This window comes from Pelobates fuscus, chromosome 4 (assembly GCF_036172605.1).
Source record: "Pelobates fuscus isolate aPelFus1 chromosome 4, aPelFus1.pri, whole genome shotgun sequence".
Taxonomy (NCBI): Eukaryota; Metazoa; Chordata; class Amphibia; order Anura; family Pelobatidae; genus Pelobates; species Pelobates fuscus.
Genome location: NC_086320.1, coordinates 246945335 through 246964488, shown reverse-complemented (window position 1 = coordinate 246964488; position 19154 = coordinate 246945335). Strand labels below are relative to the sequence as shown.

The 19154-nt window shown below is 44.3% G+C and overlaps 1 protein-coding gene across 2 annotated transcripts in view; it reads right to left on the bottom strand.

The window, feature by feature from the left end:
• Positions 1–19154, bottom strand: part of LOC134608846 (sodium- and chloride-dependent transporter XTRP3A-like) — a 774840-nt gene that overhangs the window by 701116 nt on the left and 54570 nt on the right. The window lies entirely within an intron of this gene.

Below are 19154 nucleotides of genomic sequence, written 5' to 3'. Positions count from 1 at the left end.
ATATGTATATATATTAAAATTCTATGTGCATTGTTATGTAATAGTTTTACCTAATTAAGTCATTTTAATGATTGCAATTTGAGGGACCTGCCTGCCAACCCAGGCCGAAAGTCCAGAGAATTTAATTTGCTAGTACTGTGTTTAACCCTGTAACTTTCTATGACACCATAAAACCTGTACATGGGGGTACATACTGTTATACTCGGGAGACTTCGCTGAACACAAATATTAGTGTTTCAAAACAGTATAACATATCACAGCGATGATATTGTCAGTGAAAGTGAGGTTTTTTGCATTTTTCACACACAAACAGCACTTTCACTGATGACATTATTGCTGTGATACATTTTACTGTTCTGATACACTTATTTGTGTTCAGCAAAGTCTCCTGAGTATAACAGTACCCCACATGCAGAGGTTTTATAGTGTTTGTGAAAGTTACAGGGTTAAATATAAGGCTTCATTTTACTTCTTTTTTTTTATTGAAATTTGTCAGATTGGTTTGGTTGCCTTTGAGAGCGTATGGTAGCCAAGGAATGAGAATTAGCCCCATGATGGCATACCATTTGCAAAATAAGACAACCCAAGGTATTGCAAATGGGGTATGTTCAGCCTTTTTTAGTAGCCACTTAGTCACACACACTGGTCAAAGTTAGCATTTTTAACACACAAACAAATATAAATGCTAACTTTGGCCAGTGTTTGTGACTAGGTGGTGTAACGGACGCCTTCCGTTGACGGATGCTCCTAGCACTTCCTGAGGACTCCACGCACTGCAGACGACACCACAACCACCGCAGACTCCACAATCGCCGTAGCTTAACTGGAGCCGCGCCGTCTTCCTTCCATCCTGAATGAACCTCCAGCATTCAGGACCGTGTGGGAAAGACCTCTCCTCCAGGAGAGGGTATCAGGGACAAGAGTTAAGTGATTAAAGCTCAAGGAAGTATGCAGAGCATAGCAATCCCCAGTGTGATATAGCAGTTCCCTCCAATAACAAGACAAGGCTACGTATTGAGGGTCAAGAAGAACTCTGGTTTAATGACAGGGACTCTGCTTTTATGCACTGCTCCCCTGCAAGGCAGGCGCCCACAGGCAATTAGTCATTAACCAATCACATATCGGTTACATCCCACATATTCCCTCCCCTCTGCTTGGGAGATAATTGAGTTTCCTACTGTATCTACTCAATTATCTCCAAGCTAAAACTTATAAAAAAATGTATACATTTCTATAACTTCTAAAATATACATGTCACACACATAAAACATACATTTTCATAATCAATCCATTCAGGGGAACACCATATTAAAAAATGGCATGAATCAGACCAGGGATTCAAAAGTTAGCAAAAGTATTTTTAAAAACCCACTGCCAGCATGGCTTTCCGGCCCAAACCAGTTTCAGAGTCTTCTATCCTGGAGATAATTGAGAAGTAATCCAATTATCTCCAAGGACAGAGGCAAAACTCCATTAGCCACATGGCAGGCAAAAGACAATAAAACACATAAAAATACATACAGTTCAATCGCCATGGAGCCAAAGTCTTTCATTCCGTCTTTCAGTATACGGCTGGGCTCCATGGCATAGCTATCTGGGGTAGCATGGCTTTAACAGTCCGCAGAAAGGCACAAATAAACCTTTTGGCAGGGAAAATAACAGGTTCGCAGGGCAGGAGGCTAGCAATAAGTCCTCTCCAATGCCCAGTGGCAAATGGCAGTTTGTCACAGGTGGCTACTAAAAAAGACTGGATATACCCCATTTTGAATACCCTGGGTTGTCTTATTTTGCAAATGGTATGACATCATGGGGCTAATTCTCATTCCTTGGCTACCATACGCTCTCAAAGGCAACCTAACCAATCTGACAAATTTCAATAAAAATAAAAAGTTAAATCAAGCCTTATATTTGACCCTGTAACTTTCACAAACACTATAAAACCTCTACTTTTTAGCAGATTAGCACCCAGAAAATAAGAATGTTTACCACTGTGTGGTAAGCGCAATATTAGACACTTCTATTTGACTCTAAGATATGAAGAGCAGGCCACAAAATGTACTATTTAGCAGATTAAAACCCAGAAAATAAGAATGTTTACCACTGTACTGTAAGCGCAGTATTAGACGCTTCTATTTGACTCTCAGATATGAAGTGCACCGCAGGCCGCAAATGTACTATTTAGCAGATTTGCAGCAAAACAATTAGAATGTTTACAACTGCGCAGTAAGCACACTATTAGACGCTTCGATTTGACACTCAGATATGAAGTGCACGCCCCAAAATATACTATTTAGCAGATTAGCACCCAGAAAAAAAAAATGTTTACCACTGCGCTGTAAGCACACTATTAGACGCTTATATTTGACTCTCAGATATGAAGTGCACCCCACTAATGTACTATTTAGCAACAAAAATGTATTTACCTTTTAAAACTCTGATGTACCGTGGTATTTGAAGCTTCTATTTGACTCTCAGATATGAAGTGCACCCCAACCCACTAATGTACTAGTTTGCAGAATTCTTTCCTAAGCTGTCCCTATCAGTGGCAGCATCCTCTCCCTACACTAATAAGACTGCATGTGCGGCGCTACGCGACTCCAGCTTATATATAGAGGCTGGGTCACATGCTGCACTGGCCAATCACAGCCATGCCATTAGTAGGCATGGCTGTGATGGCTTCTAAGGGCACACAAGTCAAACGCTTGTTGATTGGCTGCCCTGCAGCCTTTGAAAACGCGCCATTAAATCGGCGAACACCGAACTAAAATCCAAACATACAGTCCGTGTTCGGGTCTGGGGTCCAAAAAACCTTATGTTCGGTAAGAACCTGAACTTTTCAGTTCGGGTTCGCTCAACTCTAATAGCAACACACGAGAAGTACTTGGGAATTGTTGTAGACAACAAACTATGAAACAATATGCAATGTCAATCAGCAGTGGCTAAGGCCAGCAAGGTATTGTCATGCATGAAAAAGGTCATTAATTCTCAGGATGAAAATATAATTTTGTCTCTTTATAAATCACTGGTAAGACCACATCTTGAACATTATGTGCAATTTTGGGCACCTGTTCTAAAATAAGATATTATAGCACTAGAAAGAGTGCAGAGGCAGGCTAAAAAGTTAATAAAAGTAATGGAACATTGTAGGTATAATAAAAGGTTAACACATTTAAAGCTCTTTAGTTTACCTCAGTCACCTCAGAGGGGATATGATAACATTATACAAAAATTTCTGAGGGCCAATACAAACCATTGTGTGGAAATCCATTCACAAATTCACCAATTGATGCTTCCTAACCGACTCTGAGGACCATAAGCACCATACCGGACACCATAAGCACCGTAGACCCTATGAAGCGCCGCAGCTTGGTTGGGGTCTCATCGTCCCTTCCCACCCTGGACCAAACTTCTGGATCCAGGGACTCAGTGGGATGGCCTCTCCTCCAAGAGAGTGTAGCTGTGAAACTCTTACAAGAGCTAGTGGTGTAGCGGTTCCCTTCAATCACGAGCTTATGTGTTGAGGGTTAAGCAGGAACTGTATAATATTAGCCACACTGACCTTTTATGCAAGTCCTCAATGCAAGGGTGACACTCACATGGACCTTGTTGGGGACAGGGACACAAACTTATACACCAATAATAACAGAGGTATAATCTAAGGCACTTCCACACATGGCATACAATGCCTTCTCTCTGCCTGGGAGATAATTGAGTCAGATACTGCATTAACCCAATTATCTCCAGGCAAAAAAAAGTCATGGAAGTCATGTATTTGACCAACCACAGGCATTGTCCCATTCCCATGACAGTTCCAGAGAATCAGAGCTTGTGGCCGGTCTAGTTCGGTAGTTTGCAAACGAAAAAACTACTGAATGGAGTCAATAGTCTTACCCTGGAGCTTGTTCCCTTCATCCAGATGAATGATCTCACTGAGCAGTGTCCTTCTAAGCTAAATAGAAACAAACGTAGGCGATGATGGAAGTCCAGCGTTGTTCGGGACTTTCTGTATCCGATTTCAGTTCCATGAGATTCATGCCCAAACAATGATGCCTGTAACAGGGTAAGAGGTTGGCAAGTATGCCCCTCCAAGAAGCCATGACAAGGTCCAGTTTGTCACACACACTGACAGCCACCCATATATGCTCACTAACTGACACACACATTTTCTCATAAAAATGTTTTTACAAAATTGAGTGTATTATTAAAATCCAATTAACCTCCCTATCTTTGAGAGAGCTGGAGTGGATCCTGTCCCTGACTGCTGCAATGTGGGCTGGCAGGCTCCTTGCTGGGGCTGCTGGCTAGGCTGGGGTGAAGATGGGTGGGCGGGCAGGTGCTCAATGGAGGCGATGAAGGAACTGAGCTCTTCTTGTTTTGCTCACTCAAGCACCGCTTGAGCCGGTGTGACGTCATATTTTCAGCTCATCCTAGAAGGGCACGCGAGGAAGCAGGAAGAGTTTACAGGACTGCACTCCCTCGCCGCCCGCCTACACTATAAGTATCTGAACACATTGGGGGGGGGGGGGGGGGGCAAGAGGTAACCGGCTGGATATAAGACAAACAAGGCATTTGCCCTTGCACTTAGGGTTGCATTTTTTGTTGCCCCCCCCCTGAAAGTGCCGCCCTATGCAAATGCCTGGTCTGCCTCGTGGCAAATACGGCCTTGCATATGACACAAAGTCATGTATTTACACTGGGAGAAAGACAATTTAGTCAAAGGCAAAGGAAACGTTTTTTTTACCATAGGAACAATAAGGATGTGGAATTCTCTGACTGAAGAAGTGGTTTTATCAGAGTGCGTGCAACTAGATGCATAATTGCAAAAACATAATATGCAATTATGTAATTTTTCAACTGTAGGGTAACAGCTTCTTGATCCAAGAATAAAACTGCCATTCTGGGGTCAAGAGGGATTTTTTTTTCCTAATTTGTTGCAAACTTTGCAAACAAATGTGAGGAAGTTTGAACTTGATGAACTCATGTCTCTTTTCAGCCTATGTAACTATGTAACAGTCTGAATTGTTAAGTGCAAATTGTGAGGCAAGAAAGTATATAGGAGGTGAGCAAAAGGTAGCTCTCTTATAACTATGCTCTCCCACAAACCCAAATGCCTATTTCACACTTAAACCCTCTTTTTCACTCTGTTGCTTCCCCTCCTCCTGCCACCTTGTCTGTCACAAACTTTGCAACTCACTTCACTGAGAGGATTTCTACAATCCCGCCCCTACCAATACTGCCCCAGTCCTCCCATCCCACCACCTGTTCTCTCGAACCTATTATCTTGTATCTCACCCACACTCTTTTCCTTCTCTTGCTCTCCCTCTCACTAAAATTTTTAATCTCTCCCTCTACTCTGGCACATTTTCTTCACCCTTCAAACATGTAACCATGAAGCATGAAAAATCCTAAACCTTTACCCTAACTCCACTTACCGCCCTGTCTCGATACTGCTGTGTGCCTTCATGATCCTTGAGAGAGTTGTGTATGCAAGATTGACAGATTTCCTCAAATCCAACGGTCTGCTTGACCCACTTCAGTCTGCATAGGCAATTGGTGACACACTTTCCACTTCAACTCTGAGAGAAACAACGCCTTGGAACATTTAGTGTGTAGAATGCCTGGCTATGTTTCACAGAGTGACTATGCCTTCCACCTCTGTTGACACATTTGGGAGAAGCTCACAAGACACTGATTATTTCCCACTGCAAAGGACTGTCGCCAATGATACAGACTGGATGTGTGGGAAACCTTGTTCTTGTCAGCGTGGAAGGGGTGAGTGGAATTTCAACTCCACAGTGCCCACTGACTTTCTTTTCAGTTTTTGAAAAATTCCCTTTTTTTTCAAATAAAAATAACTCCTGCTACTTAAAACGTCTTTAATTAGGGATGTGGACGACAGCCGAACAGAATGGGCACATAGTGGTGAAAAGAGATGGGATATAGCACTACAAAGCACTAAGGATACAAAGAATTCCTTCCACAAATGACTGAAAAGTACTGTATATCCCATGGCTACCAAAACAAAGCAGAAACTAGACAATGCAGTCTTCTTCTCAGCAAAATCACAAAGACAGCGATGCACTCTGGACTTGGAGCAAGATGGCGCCACAACTCTGCTTAGTGTGGTATCACCAGAAGTAGAGGGAAACATACAGTCTGTTATGAAGGGCCCAAATACAGACTCCTAAATGCTCTTCATACTATATACCCTCTCCACCGACCTTCTCCACCAATTCAAAGAAAAGGTGGCAGGCATCAACAAAGAAATTGCAGATCTTAGAGAGTGGACATCTAATATGGCAAACAAAATGGATGACAATAAAAGCATGGCTGATGTGGTCTTGGATGTGGAAAAGTGGTTGCAGGCATGCACTGACAAAATTAACAATCTTGAAAAACATTACAGGAGGTACAACTTGAGGATTAGGAGGATAGTGAAATCTATAAACCACAAAGCTCTTCCAGCCTACATTCTTAAATTTTTCTACCACCTTACTCCCTGAAGTCAACCAAGACCAAATCATCATAGACTGGATCGACAGAGTAGACAGACTTAAACACTTACCACAGTCGACACAGAGAGATGTGTTTCTGTGCATTCACTATTTCACATCAAACCAGCATCAATAATCCATATCCAGCTGCCTACAGTGTTTTACCGATATATGCAGACTTGTCTCCAGCTACTTTGCAGCAGAGAAAAGGACTATTACCTATTACATCGGTACTAAGACATACCCTACTGTTGGAGCTTCCCCACAAAAATTTAGTTTCTACAGAATGAAACAGTTTCCACAGAGCGCTGTACCCAGAGTGGTACCTGTAGATTCTCCCAGGTCCCGTAGTGAAGCAGTGATTATGACTCCTGCATACCCAAACATCAGTTGAGACTTGATGAAGGGTAAAAAAACTGTTTTATTCAGCCAAGTGTACATACATTTGTACCCAGACCCCCAGCATGGGGTCTCTATTCAAAAACTCCTAAGCCCACCCAGGCGTCTATGTCTGAGAGATAATTGAGTTGATATTCGGTAAACTCCCAATTAAGGAGAGTGCAATACAAAAAAAAAAAAGTATATTAAAAATAGTACGGTATCCCCACATGTAATACATCATTTAACAGGGCAGATCTGAGCACCCATTCTGTAAAAATAGTGCTTGGATTCATGAAGAATTGTCCAAACGCCACACAGTCAAATAGTCGTCCAACCGCTACAACAACATTGGTAGAAAAGAGATCCACATGTTCTGTCAATTCTTGATAATTTACCAGCTGAAATATCTCCTTGTAAAATGGGAGCTACCTGGTGGCTCCAGGAAGCGATTGATTAGTTTCTGGGATAGAAGCTTCCCTCCAAAAAGTGTGTGGCGAAACCGACCTCGCCACGTGTCCTTGGAGGGGGCTGCTTGCCCGCCTCTTGCCTTTGGACTATGGCCCTGGGAGATTGGGCCCTTTTACAGAACGTATTCGGCCCTAACAGAGTGCATGTCACTCATTCTGGCCCTTTAAACACAGTGGGGCCATTCGGTACTTGCCCTGTGTGAGCGGTGATACCCCCAGATAGCTATGCCATGGAGCCTATTCATATAATGAAAGACTATGGGAAAGACTTTGGCTCCATGGCAATTAAACTGTATTTGTGTGGTCTGCGTGCCATTCACCTAATAATGTGCACTCAGACCTGAGCTATCTGGGGATATGTTACATGTCTGTGTTTATTGTCTAAAAAGTAACTTTATGTATTTTAAAGTGTTTTACTGTCTTTGTGTAACCATGTGCTCAATGGAGTCTGCCTCTATCCCTGGATAATTGAATTACTTCCCCCCATTGTCTCCAGGATAGAGGCCCCTGTAAAACCGGTCTGAGCCAGATTTTGCCATGCTGCCAGCCAGGGCCCAAAATATACTTTTACTAACTTTTGAACCCCTGGTCTGATTCATGCCAATTTTTAATATGTTGTTCCCCTGAATGGATTGATTGTGGATATTTATTTTTATGTGAATGCGATGTATGGTTTTAAAGTTACAGAGTATGTGTGGAAACTGTATTTTTACTGTATGTAATAATTATGTTAATTGCTTATCTGAGGGGAGGGGATGTGTGGGTTGTACTGTTGCTTGATTGGTTGTTTTATGCCTCCCCCTGGGTGTGTCCTGTATTTGCACAACTGTAATAAAAAGCAGGCTGGGTGTTCCAGACCTGAGATTCTGCTTGACCCTCAAACCGATGTGTCGTCTCGTTTTTGGGGGAATTGGATTATATGCTGACTGTCAGGAGTGTAAGCGGATTATATGCTTTTCCTGTTCAGCTACTCCAGGGTTCGTGTGTTTCCAGTTCAGGAGTTGGAAGATTTGTACAGTTTGCAGTCCGGGAGATTGGTGCTTGCAGTAGCTGCTGGTCTATGGAAAAGGGGATTATCGCCTAAACTGGGCTTTATCCTCTTGTAAGTGAAACGGTCCGTTACAAAGTGCTCTTATGGGTCGCAGGGAAATTGGAGAAAGTGAGGGTACAAAATGATCAGGAAAACCAGGAGTAAGTGGCCATGTCAGAATTCCAAGAAAGGTTTAGGTTGGTCCCGCTGATAGTGCCTGGACACTCAGGGAATGCCTTGTATCGTCCGGAGTGAATTCTACCGCTCCTTTGTCGAATAGTGTGCAAATCTCCTCTTCTATAAGGGTTTTGTGGTCTTCCGAAGCCCGTGGGGGTCGGGGGGAGGAACGGAAGTTTGGTCAGCAAAGGCGAACTCTATCACATAGCCTCTTATCATCTTAAGGATGCAAGCATTCGTAGAAATCTTTTACCAGTTCTGCAGAAAAATAGACAATCTGCCTGCGGTTATACTTGACTGACAATGTAGTGAAAGAGGTATGCTCATCTAAGTTGAAACGTCCGCGTCCTTGTTCCCGAGAGTCTCTGGCACAAAAGAAACCCCTTGCAAAGGCAGCTTGTGATGACGGGAAGAAGGTTTGTTGTGTTTGACTTCTGGGGCCTGTGGACCAGAAACGGCTGGTGGCTTGACCCTTTTGCCAACCAGCCCTGCCAAAAACAACTCTGCGAGGTGTTAAGTTGCAGAAATTTTTTTAATGGATGTTTGAGCCTTGTTAAAAGGTCGTATACAAATTCACGTGCTTCTTTAGCTCCACTGTGAATGTTTCTCCAAATAACAGCCCATTCACCAGAGGGCCCAGTTCCTTATTTCCTAACTCCAACAGTTTGGAGTCCATCTTCAGCAGGGCCGCCTTGTGTTGTTCTGCACATATAGCTATGTTTGTGTTACCCAGCATGCATTTGGCCTGTTGCACCCTCTCTCTTACTTCATGGGCATCCAAAGGAGTACCCTGCGAGAGCCAGGTCCTCAAAGTATAACATTTTTGCTAGGGGACCGAGCTATCCAGTAGTTTACCTTGGGCAGTTTTAAGCCCTTTCTCTATTCCCTTCTGTGGGTCTCGGCCCAAGTGGGACATAGAAACCACCACCGTGGTGTCAAACTCCAGGGTGTGAGTCATCATGTCTGGCAGTATCGGTCTTGGGCATTTGGCCTGAAGACGAGCACAAACTTCCTTCTCCATGGGTTTTCTCAACCAAAAGTAAATGAATTGTGCCAGGTGGCTTGGCAGTCCCTATTCAGACAATCTTCGCTGTCTGATTGTGCGGGGATCAAACATAGGTGTACCCTGGGTGTGGAGGAACGCACCGTCTTCTAGCATATCAGATGATTTGCGAGAACCCCTCTTGCTAAAATGACCTTCTCGGGTCGTTTCTTGGACGTATCCTGTGTCCCCTATTGGAAAATCCTGCCATTCTTCCTCCTCTTAAGGTGACTCCTCTCCATTCATCCACAATCTCCACGGAGGGGGAGAAATGGAGTCTTCATCATCCGAGGGGGAGATGGGTCCCAGTGTTCTGCCTGGCGACTTGATTGAGGAGGGCCTTGCCCTTCAACTTCAGAGGGCCTGAGGTGGTGCCCTTCCAGTGTCTTTTAGATGCGAAAGCTTCCACTTTGGAATTTGGGGGCCCATAGCCTCTGTGGCAGTCGAGGTGTCAATGGTTGACATGTCGGGGGAGTTTTGCACCTGCAACTTGGTGACAACTTTCTCTACTGAGGACACAACTGCTGCATATATAATTGATTGGAAGTCTTGAGAAGGTTGCTGTGGTAAGTCGCTCATAGCCGGCAGTTCAATCTTCCCGTCTGTGGAAGACAGAACAGGTTCAGGTACAGTAGTACACGTGTCATTACTGTCAGGGTACCTGTGGTCTCTACCTCCGAAAGAGGTAGAGACTTAGCTGTTCCTCCATCCAGACGGTCTGATGGCTCCCTTCCCCGCGGTCTATCCGGTCATGCTAGGCCGGCCGCGAGGGAGTGACTGCCTTTTACAGCATCTAGGCAGGAAGTAGTCATCAGGACACTCCCCCGGAACGACCTGTCAGTCAATTGCTGCAGGACCAATCAGGACGCCTCGGAGGCGTGGTTACTGCTCTGAACAGGGTATTTAACAGAGCTTCTTTCATTAGCTCATTGCCCTGTCGTGGTTCTAGCTTGTTCTAGTCACTCAGTGCTTGTGTATTCTATTATCCCTTTTGGTTTTGACCCGGCTTGTTTACCTTACTCTGCTTATCTCTGTTACCCTTGATTCGGCTTGTCTCTCACTTACCTGTCTTCTGTTACCCTCGACCTCGGCTTGTCTTTGACCATTCTATACTGTACTACTTACGTTAGTCCGGCCATTCTAAGGTCCGGTATACGTATCTGGCTACTGTTTGTACTCTGCGTGTTGGATCCCTGTCCCGATCCTGACATTACGACAGGGCCAATGGATCCTGCAAGTACAAACAGTCAGCTGGCTGCTCCTGATCCTAGGTTTGAAGCCATGGATCACAGAATGGATCAGATGGCGCTTGCGCTACAGGCTCTATTAGCTTGTGCCAATAACCCACCAGAGGAGATACGTAATACCCCTGTTTCTCCTGTCGGTTCAGGTCTAGAGGTAGCCACAGTGGGTGCTTCTTCTCGCATTACCCCCCCAGTACGCTATGGTGGGGCTCCTGAGAAGTGTCGTGGCTTTTTAAACCAAATTAGTATCCACTTTGAATTGCAACCTCGCTCTTATCCTACAGATAGGGCAAAAGTAGGATTTATTATCACCCTACTCATGTAGAAAGCTCTGAGATGGGCCAACCCACTATGGAAGAACGATAACCCATTAGTTTATAACTATAACGCATTTGTAGCTGCTTTTAGAAGAACATTTGACCCTCCAGGTAGAAAGGTTAATGCAGCCAGATTACTGTTGCGCCTGAGACAGGAGAACCAAACACTGGTGGATTATGCACTAGAGTTCAGGTCTCTGGCGGCAGAAATCAAGTGGAATGAGCAGGCGTATATGGATGTATTTTTGAATGGCCTATATGATGTAATCCTTGATGAGGTTGCTACCAGAGAACTCCCTGAGAATTTAGAGGATTTAATTTCGTTCATCTCTCGTATAGATGAACGTCTAAGAGAGAGACAGAACACTCGAGAGAGGAACCAGAGACCTTCTTTTAGGTTAGCTCCCGCTGTTCCAGGTCCTGACTCCACGATATCTTTGCTTACTGAACCTATGCAGATAGGGTATACCCGCCTCTCTGAGGAGGAAAGACAGCACAGGAGAAGAGAGGGTTTGTGTATGTATTGTGGAGCCAAGGGTCATTTACTCTCGAACTGTTCTAACCGCCCGGGAAACGCTCGCACCTAAGTCTCTCTAGAGGACAGGCCTTGGGTGTTTCTATTTTGTCCTCTACTCCTGATTATAAAGATCACAGGCTTCTGCTACCAGTTTCCTTAACTTGGGGGAAGGAAGTAGTAAGGGCTATGGCATTGATAGATTCCGGTGCTGCTGAGAATTTTATCGACCAAGCCTTTGCTAGTAAGAACAATTTCCCATCCCAGCTAAGGGAGACACCTTTGGCCGTTGAGGCCATAGATGGTAGACCACTACTAGACCCTGTTATCTTTCGTGAGACCATACCCATTGATTTAAATGTTGGTATCCTACACGTGGAGAATTTTTCTCTTATGCTCATTTCGTCTCCTTCCGTTCCCATAGTTCTGGGGTACCCATGGTTGAAAAAACATAACCCTATTATCGATTGGGAGTTAGGAGAGATACTCTCGTGGGGCCAGGGCTGCCAGGATCGGTGTTTGTGCAAGGTTTCTCCATTAGCTAATATTAACATACCGGAGAATCCTACTCAGTCCACAGAAAGACAAATACCAGACCTTTACCTAGACTTAAGGGCAGTGTTTGACAAGAAGAATGACGATTCTTTGCCTCCACACAGGTCATTTGACTGTAAGATTAAGCTTCTACCCGGCACTATGCCTCCGAGGGGCCATGTATATCCTTTGTCTGTTCAGGAAAACTCGGTTCTAGAGGAGTATATTCGGGAGAATTTAGAAAAGGGATTCATCAGGAGGTCTTCTTCTCCGGCCGGGGCTGGGTTCTTTTTCATTAAGAAGAAGGATGGCACGCTGAGACCTTGTATCGATTACCGAGGCTTGAATAAAATAACTGTCAGAAATGCCTATCCTATCCCACTGATTACCGAGTTATTTGATCGTCTTAAGGGCTCCAAAATCTTAACCAAGTTAGATCTCAGAGGGGCTTACAATTTGGTGAGAATCCAGCAAGGTCACGAGTGGATGACGGCATTCAATACCCGGTATGGCCATTACGAATACACTGTTATGCCATTTGGACTATGCAATGCTCCTGCAGTATTTCAAGATTTGATTAATGAGGTACTTAGGGAGTTTCAGCACGATTGTGTTATTGTTTACCTGGACGACATACTAATACACTCTAAGGAGATTGAGACTCACCATAGACAGGTCAGAAAGGTATTACACAAGCTGCTGCAACATGGTCTATATTGCAAATTGGAGAAGTGCAGTTTTGATCAGTCTCAGGTAGACTTTCTTGGATACGTGATTTCTGGGGAAGGTTTTAAAATGGATCCTGTAAAACTCCAATCTATTTTAGACTGGCCCTTGCCCAAAGGACTCAAGGCTATCCAAAGGTTTATTGGTTTTTCCAACTACTATAGGCGCTTCATTAAAGGATACTCCTCTATCATTGCGCCTATTACCAATATGACCAAACAAGGGGCTGATACTAAGTTCTGGTCTAAGGAAGCTCTTGGTGCTTTCAAGACTCTCAAGGAACTTTTTGCCTCGGCTCCCATTCTAGTCCATCCTGATACGACTCTGCCTTTCTTGCTCGAGGTCGATGCCTCTGAGACAGCAGTTGGGGCTGTTCTGTCTCAAAGGTTAGGGGTGGATAAACCGTTACACCCTTGTGTTTTCTTCTCTAAGAAATTTTCTGGGCCTGAGAGCAGATATGACATCGGGGAAAGGGAACTGTTAGCAGTCATTAAAGCCTTAAAGGAGTGGAGACATTTGTTGGAGGGGACCCTACACCCTATTACGATTTTGACGGACCACAAAAACTTGTCCTATATTGGGGAGGCTAAGCGCTTATCCTCTAGACAAGCTCGTTGGTCCTTATTCCTGACTCACTTCAATTATGTACTGACTTACAGACCTGGTTCTAAAAACTCTAAAGCCGATGCATTATCTCGCCAATATGAACCTTCTACTGTACCTGAACAAGTTCTTTCTTCTATAGTTCCGAAATGCAATATCATTGCTAATACGAATCTCAGGATTCATTCTCCATTACTGGCCGAGATCATTAAGTTGCAACATCTAGCACCTAAACAGACTCCTGCGGGCCGTCATTTCGTTCCTCCTGCTCTTCAACTGGAACTTTTACAGTGTTTACATAATAGCAAGATGGCGGGACATCCTGGTATTCGCAAAACGTACGCGTTGATCTCTAAGGACTTCTGGTGGCCTGCTTTACGGAGGGATATTGAGGAGTTCATCGCTGCATGTGAAGTTTGTACTAAAACCAAACAACCCCATACGCTTCCATGTGGATTCCTGCAACCCTTGGAGGTTCCAGAAAAACCATGGTCCTGTTTGGCCATGGATTTTATTGTCGATCTACCTATCTCTAAAAGACAGACTGTTATCCTCACCGTGGTTGACAGGTTTACTAAGATGGCACACTTCATTCCCCTGCCTAAACTCCCGTCTTCTCCCGAATTGGCAGAGATATTCGCTAAGGAGATTTTTCGCCTACATGGGATACCCTCTCAAATTGTATCGGACAGAGGCTCCCAATTTGTTTCCCGCTTTTGGAGGTCCTTCTGCTCTCAACTTGGTATTAAATTAAACTTTTCTTCTGCCTATCATCCTCAGTCTAACGGAGCTGCTGAACGTACCAACCAGAAAATTGAACAATATTTACGATGCTTTGTTTCTGAACACCAGGATGATTGGGTCGGTTTGATTCCTTGGGCGGAGTTTGCACACAACAATCTCGTTTGCGATTCTACTCATTCAAGCCCCTTCTTCATGAATTATGGTTTTCATCCGTCTATTCTTCCTTCGGATTCTCCTTCCCAGGGGGTGCCGTCGGTTGATGTTCATGTTGCCAATTTGAGGAAGTTGTGGGATCAAACTCGACAAATCCTTGTGCACAACTCTATGTTGGTCAAGAAACACGCTGATAAACGTAGAAGGGCGGCTCCGGTCTTTGTTCCAGGTGATAGGGTATGGCTGAGCACGAGGAACATCCGTTTAAAAGTGCCCTCCATGAAGTTCGCTCCTCGTTATATTGGACCCTACAGGGTGCTGACCCGTATCAATCCAGTTGCGTATCGTTTAGCTCTTCCTAATACCTTACGCATCCCGAACTCGTTTCACGTTTCATTGCTGAAACCACTCATATGTAACAGATTTTCCTCCACAATAGCCCCTCCTCGCTCCGTTCAGGTGGAGGGTCAGGAGGAGTATGAGGTTAACTCTATTATTGATTCTCGAATCTCCCGGGGGAGAGTACAATATCTGGTTGATTGGAAGGGATATGGTCCTGAGGAGAGGAGTTGGGTACCTCAGGAGGATGTTCATGCTCCCCGTCTCCGCAGGGCGTATCACTCTCGCTTCCCATCTCGTCCCGGTTCATTCCGCCCGGTGGGCGTATCTGAGAGGGGGGGTACTGTCAGGGTACCTGTGGTCTCTACCTCCGAAAGAGGTAGAGACTTAGCTGTTCCTCCATCCAGACGGTCTGATGTCTCCCTTCCCCGCGGTCTATCCGGTCATGCTAGGCCGGCCGCGAGGGAGTGACTGCCTTTTACAGCATCTAGGCAGGAAGTAGTCATCAGGACACTCCCCCGGAACGGCCTGTCAGTCAATTGCTGCAGGACCAATCAGGACGCCTCGGAGGCGTGGTTACTGCTCTGAACAGGGTATTTAACAGAACTTCTTTCATTAGCTCATTGCCCTGTCGTGGTTCTAGCTTGTTCTAGTCACTCAGTGCTTGTGTATTCTATTATCCCTTTTGGTTTTGACCCGGCTTGTTTACCTTACTCTGCTTATCTCTGTTACCCTTGATTCGGCTTGTCTCTCGCTTACCTGTCTTCTGTTACCCTCGACCTCGGCTTGTCTTTGACCATTCTATACTGTACTACTTACGTTAGTCCGGCCATTCTAAGGTCCGGTATACGTATCTGGCTACTGTTTGTACTCTGCGTGTTGGATCCCTGTCCCGATCCTGACAATTACACAGTGGGTCACCCAGTGTTGTCAGTCAATCAGGATGACTTGGTGAGGTAACAGTGTTAGGTGGTCTGAGGAAGGGATCACCCTCTATATGACCGGGATGAGCGATCAAGATGTAATTGGGTTGAAGCCTGTGTACTGGGAGATGGTAAGTGTCTCGATAGTGCCCAGGGGGGTCACCCTTTCTATGGCCCAAGAGTGTGGGGACTGAACCATTGCAAGACCTCCCTGCTGTGTCGAGTGAGGAGGTGTACGGTTCAACCCAGTTGTAGCATGGATGTGCCATATTGCTTATGGGGCGTTCCCTGTGCAGTTGAGTCTTACTTGGTTAGAGTGTTTAGGTGGGGTCACCCCAGTAAGGGCTGGCATAAAGCTTGCTTGGGGGTCACCAAGCAATAGGGGGGTCACCCCTGTCAGTGTTTTGAGTAAGAACACCAATTTGCCTGCCCTTGTTTGAATGGGGGGGGGGGGGTCACCCCAGTGGTGAAGGGGTTCACCCCAAGGATGATTATACCTCTTGGAGAGTATAAAATGAGCATCTATATATAACAGGTGAGGTCCACTAGATATGGTGTGCAAATACAGCCTCAGGTCTGGAGCCAAATAGCAGCAGGTAGTACAACAGAATGTGGATATAATATGGATGCAAGATAAGCACACTGAACAGTAGATATTACTCAGTGAAAGGAGAAATAATAGGCCAGATCATGGGAATCACAATCTGGTTATTTAAAATGGCTGACGTGAATCTCGCGGTACCGCAAGATTTAAGATGGCCAACGATCGTGCGCAAGTTTAGCTGGTGTGGTCCGCAATCGTGGCACGTCAGTACAGAAGAATTGATCCATGCTACCCCCACCCACAGTACCCTAACTGCTAGCCCCAGAACCTGCTAAAAGCAGCGCGATAGCGGGGAAAATGCCACGACTCATAGAGGTGAGAGGAAAGCAGATTGTAAAGGACTGTAATTAGGTGAAAACAAATAAATCAATACATAAATAATGAATTAGGGCAAGACAGGTTGAAGAGGAAGCAGGGTAAATAGTACAGTTGCAAGAAAAAGTATGTGAACCCTTTGGAATGATATGGATTTCTGCACAAATTGGTCATAAAATGTGATCTGATCATCATCTAAGTCACAACAAAAAACAATCACAGTCTGCTTAAACTAATAACACACAAAGAATGAAATGTTGCCATGTTTTTTATTGAACACACCATGTAAACATTCACAGTGCAGGTGGAAAAAGTATGTGAACCCCTATACTAATGACATCTCCAAGAGCTAATTGGAGTGAGATGTCAGCCAACTGGAGTCCAATCAATGAGATGAGATTGGAGGTGTTGATTACAGCTGCCCTTCTCTATAAAAAACACACACCAGTTCTGGGTTTGCTTTTCACAAGAAGCATTGCCTGATGTGAATGATGCCTCGCACAAAAGAGCTCTCAGAAGACCTACGATTAAGAATTGTTGACTTGCATAAAGCTGGAAAGGGTTATAAAAGTATCTCCAAAAGCCTTGCTGTTCAACAGTCCACGGTAAGACAAATTGTCTATACATGGAGAAAGTTCAGCACTGCTGCTACTCTCCCTAGGAGTTGCTGTCCTGTAAAGATGACTGCAAGAGCACAGCGCAGACTGCTCAATGAGGTGAAGAAGAATCTTAGAGTGTCAGCTAAAGACTTACAAAAGTCACTGGCAAATGCTAACATCCCTGTTAGCGAAGCTACAATACGTAAAACACTAAACAAGAATGGATTTCATGAGAGAATACCACAGAGGAAGCCACTGCTGTCCAAACAAAACATTGCTGCACGTTTACAGTTTGCACAAGAGCATCCCCCTCACATTTTCTCTATTAGGGCTATTTCCCCATGGTTATCTTTAGGCTATATAAGTAGTTCCTACTTATATAGCCTAAAGATAACCATGGGGAAAACCATTATGATAGACATTCCCCTTGAGGAAGGCTTGTTTGCCGAAAATGTCGGGTTCTGTTGTCTCCTGCTCTTTGGTTCAGTGTGCCTGGTTTATTATAGGTTAATGGGTTTTTCTCTTAATCACTTTATTATGCATGTATAATGTTTACATACATGTACCATTATCAGCACTTTCTCTGTACAATTATTTTTTTTTCTCTTGATCACTTTATTATGCATGTATAGTGTTTACATACATGTACCATTATCAGCACTTTCTCTGTACAATTAAGGTTTATCCACTATATGAATAAAATACTTTTTTATATGAAAACATATATATCCAAACAGATAAGCAGTTATGAAATGTAACTTTGTATGTATAGCTGTTTTTGTTTGTATTGCTTAAACACATATTCCAGTGTTTAACTTTAATCTTACATTCAAATAAATCATATTTACAGGGAGTGCAGAATTATAAGGCAAATTAGTATTTTGACCACATCATCCTCTTTATGCATGTTGTCTTACTCCAAGCTGTATAGGCTCGAAAGCCTACTACCAATTAAGCATATTAGGTGATGTGCATCTCTGTAATGAGAAGGGGTGTGGTCTAATGACATCAACACCCTATATCAGGTGTGCATAATTATTAGGCAACTTCCTTTCCTTAGCAAAATGGGTCAAAAGAAGGACTTGACAGGCTCAGAAAAGTAGTGAGATATCTTGCAGAGGGATGCAGCACTCTTAAAATTGCAAAGCTTCTGAAGTGTGATCATCGAACAATCAAGCGTTTCATTCAAAATAGTCAACAGGGTCACAAGAAGCGTGTGGAGAAACCAAGGCGCAAAATAACTGCCCATGAACTGAGAAAAGTCAAGCGTGCAGCTGCCAAGATGCCACTTGCCACCAGTTTGGCCATATTTCAGAGCTGCAACATCACTGGAGTGCCCAAAAGCACAAGGTGTGCAATACTCAGAGACATGGCCAAGGTAAGAAAGGCTGAAAGACAAACACCACTGAACAAGACACACAAGCTGAAACGTCAAGACTGGGCCAAGAAATATCTCAAGACTGATTTTTCTAAGGTTTTATGGACTGATGAAATGAGAGTGAGTCTTGATGGGCCAGATGGATGGATTGGTAAAGGGCAGAGAGCTCCAGTCCGACTCAGACGCCAGCAAGGTGGAGGTGGAGTACTGGTCTGGGCTGGTATCATCAAAGATGAGCTTGTGGGACCTTTTCGGGTTGAGGATGGAGTCAAGCTCAACTCCCAGTCCTACTGCCAGTTTCTGGAAGACACCTTCTTCAAGCAGTGGTACAGGAAGAAGTCTGCATCCTTCAAGAAAAACATGATTTTCATGCAGGACAATGCTCCATCACACGCGTCCATGTACTCCACAGCGTGGCTGGCAAGAAAGGGTATAAAAGAAGAAAATCTAATGACATGGCCTCCTTGTTCACCTGATCTGAACCCCATTGAGAACCTGTGGTCCATCATCAAATGTGAGATTTACAAGGAGGGAAAACAGTACAACTCTCTGAACAGTGTCTGGGAGGCT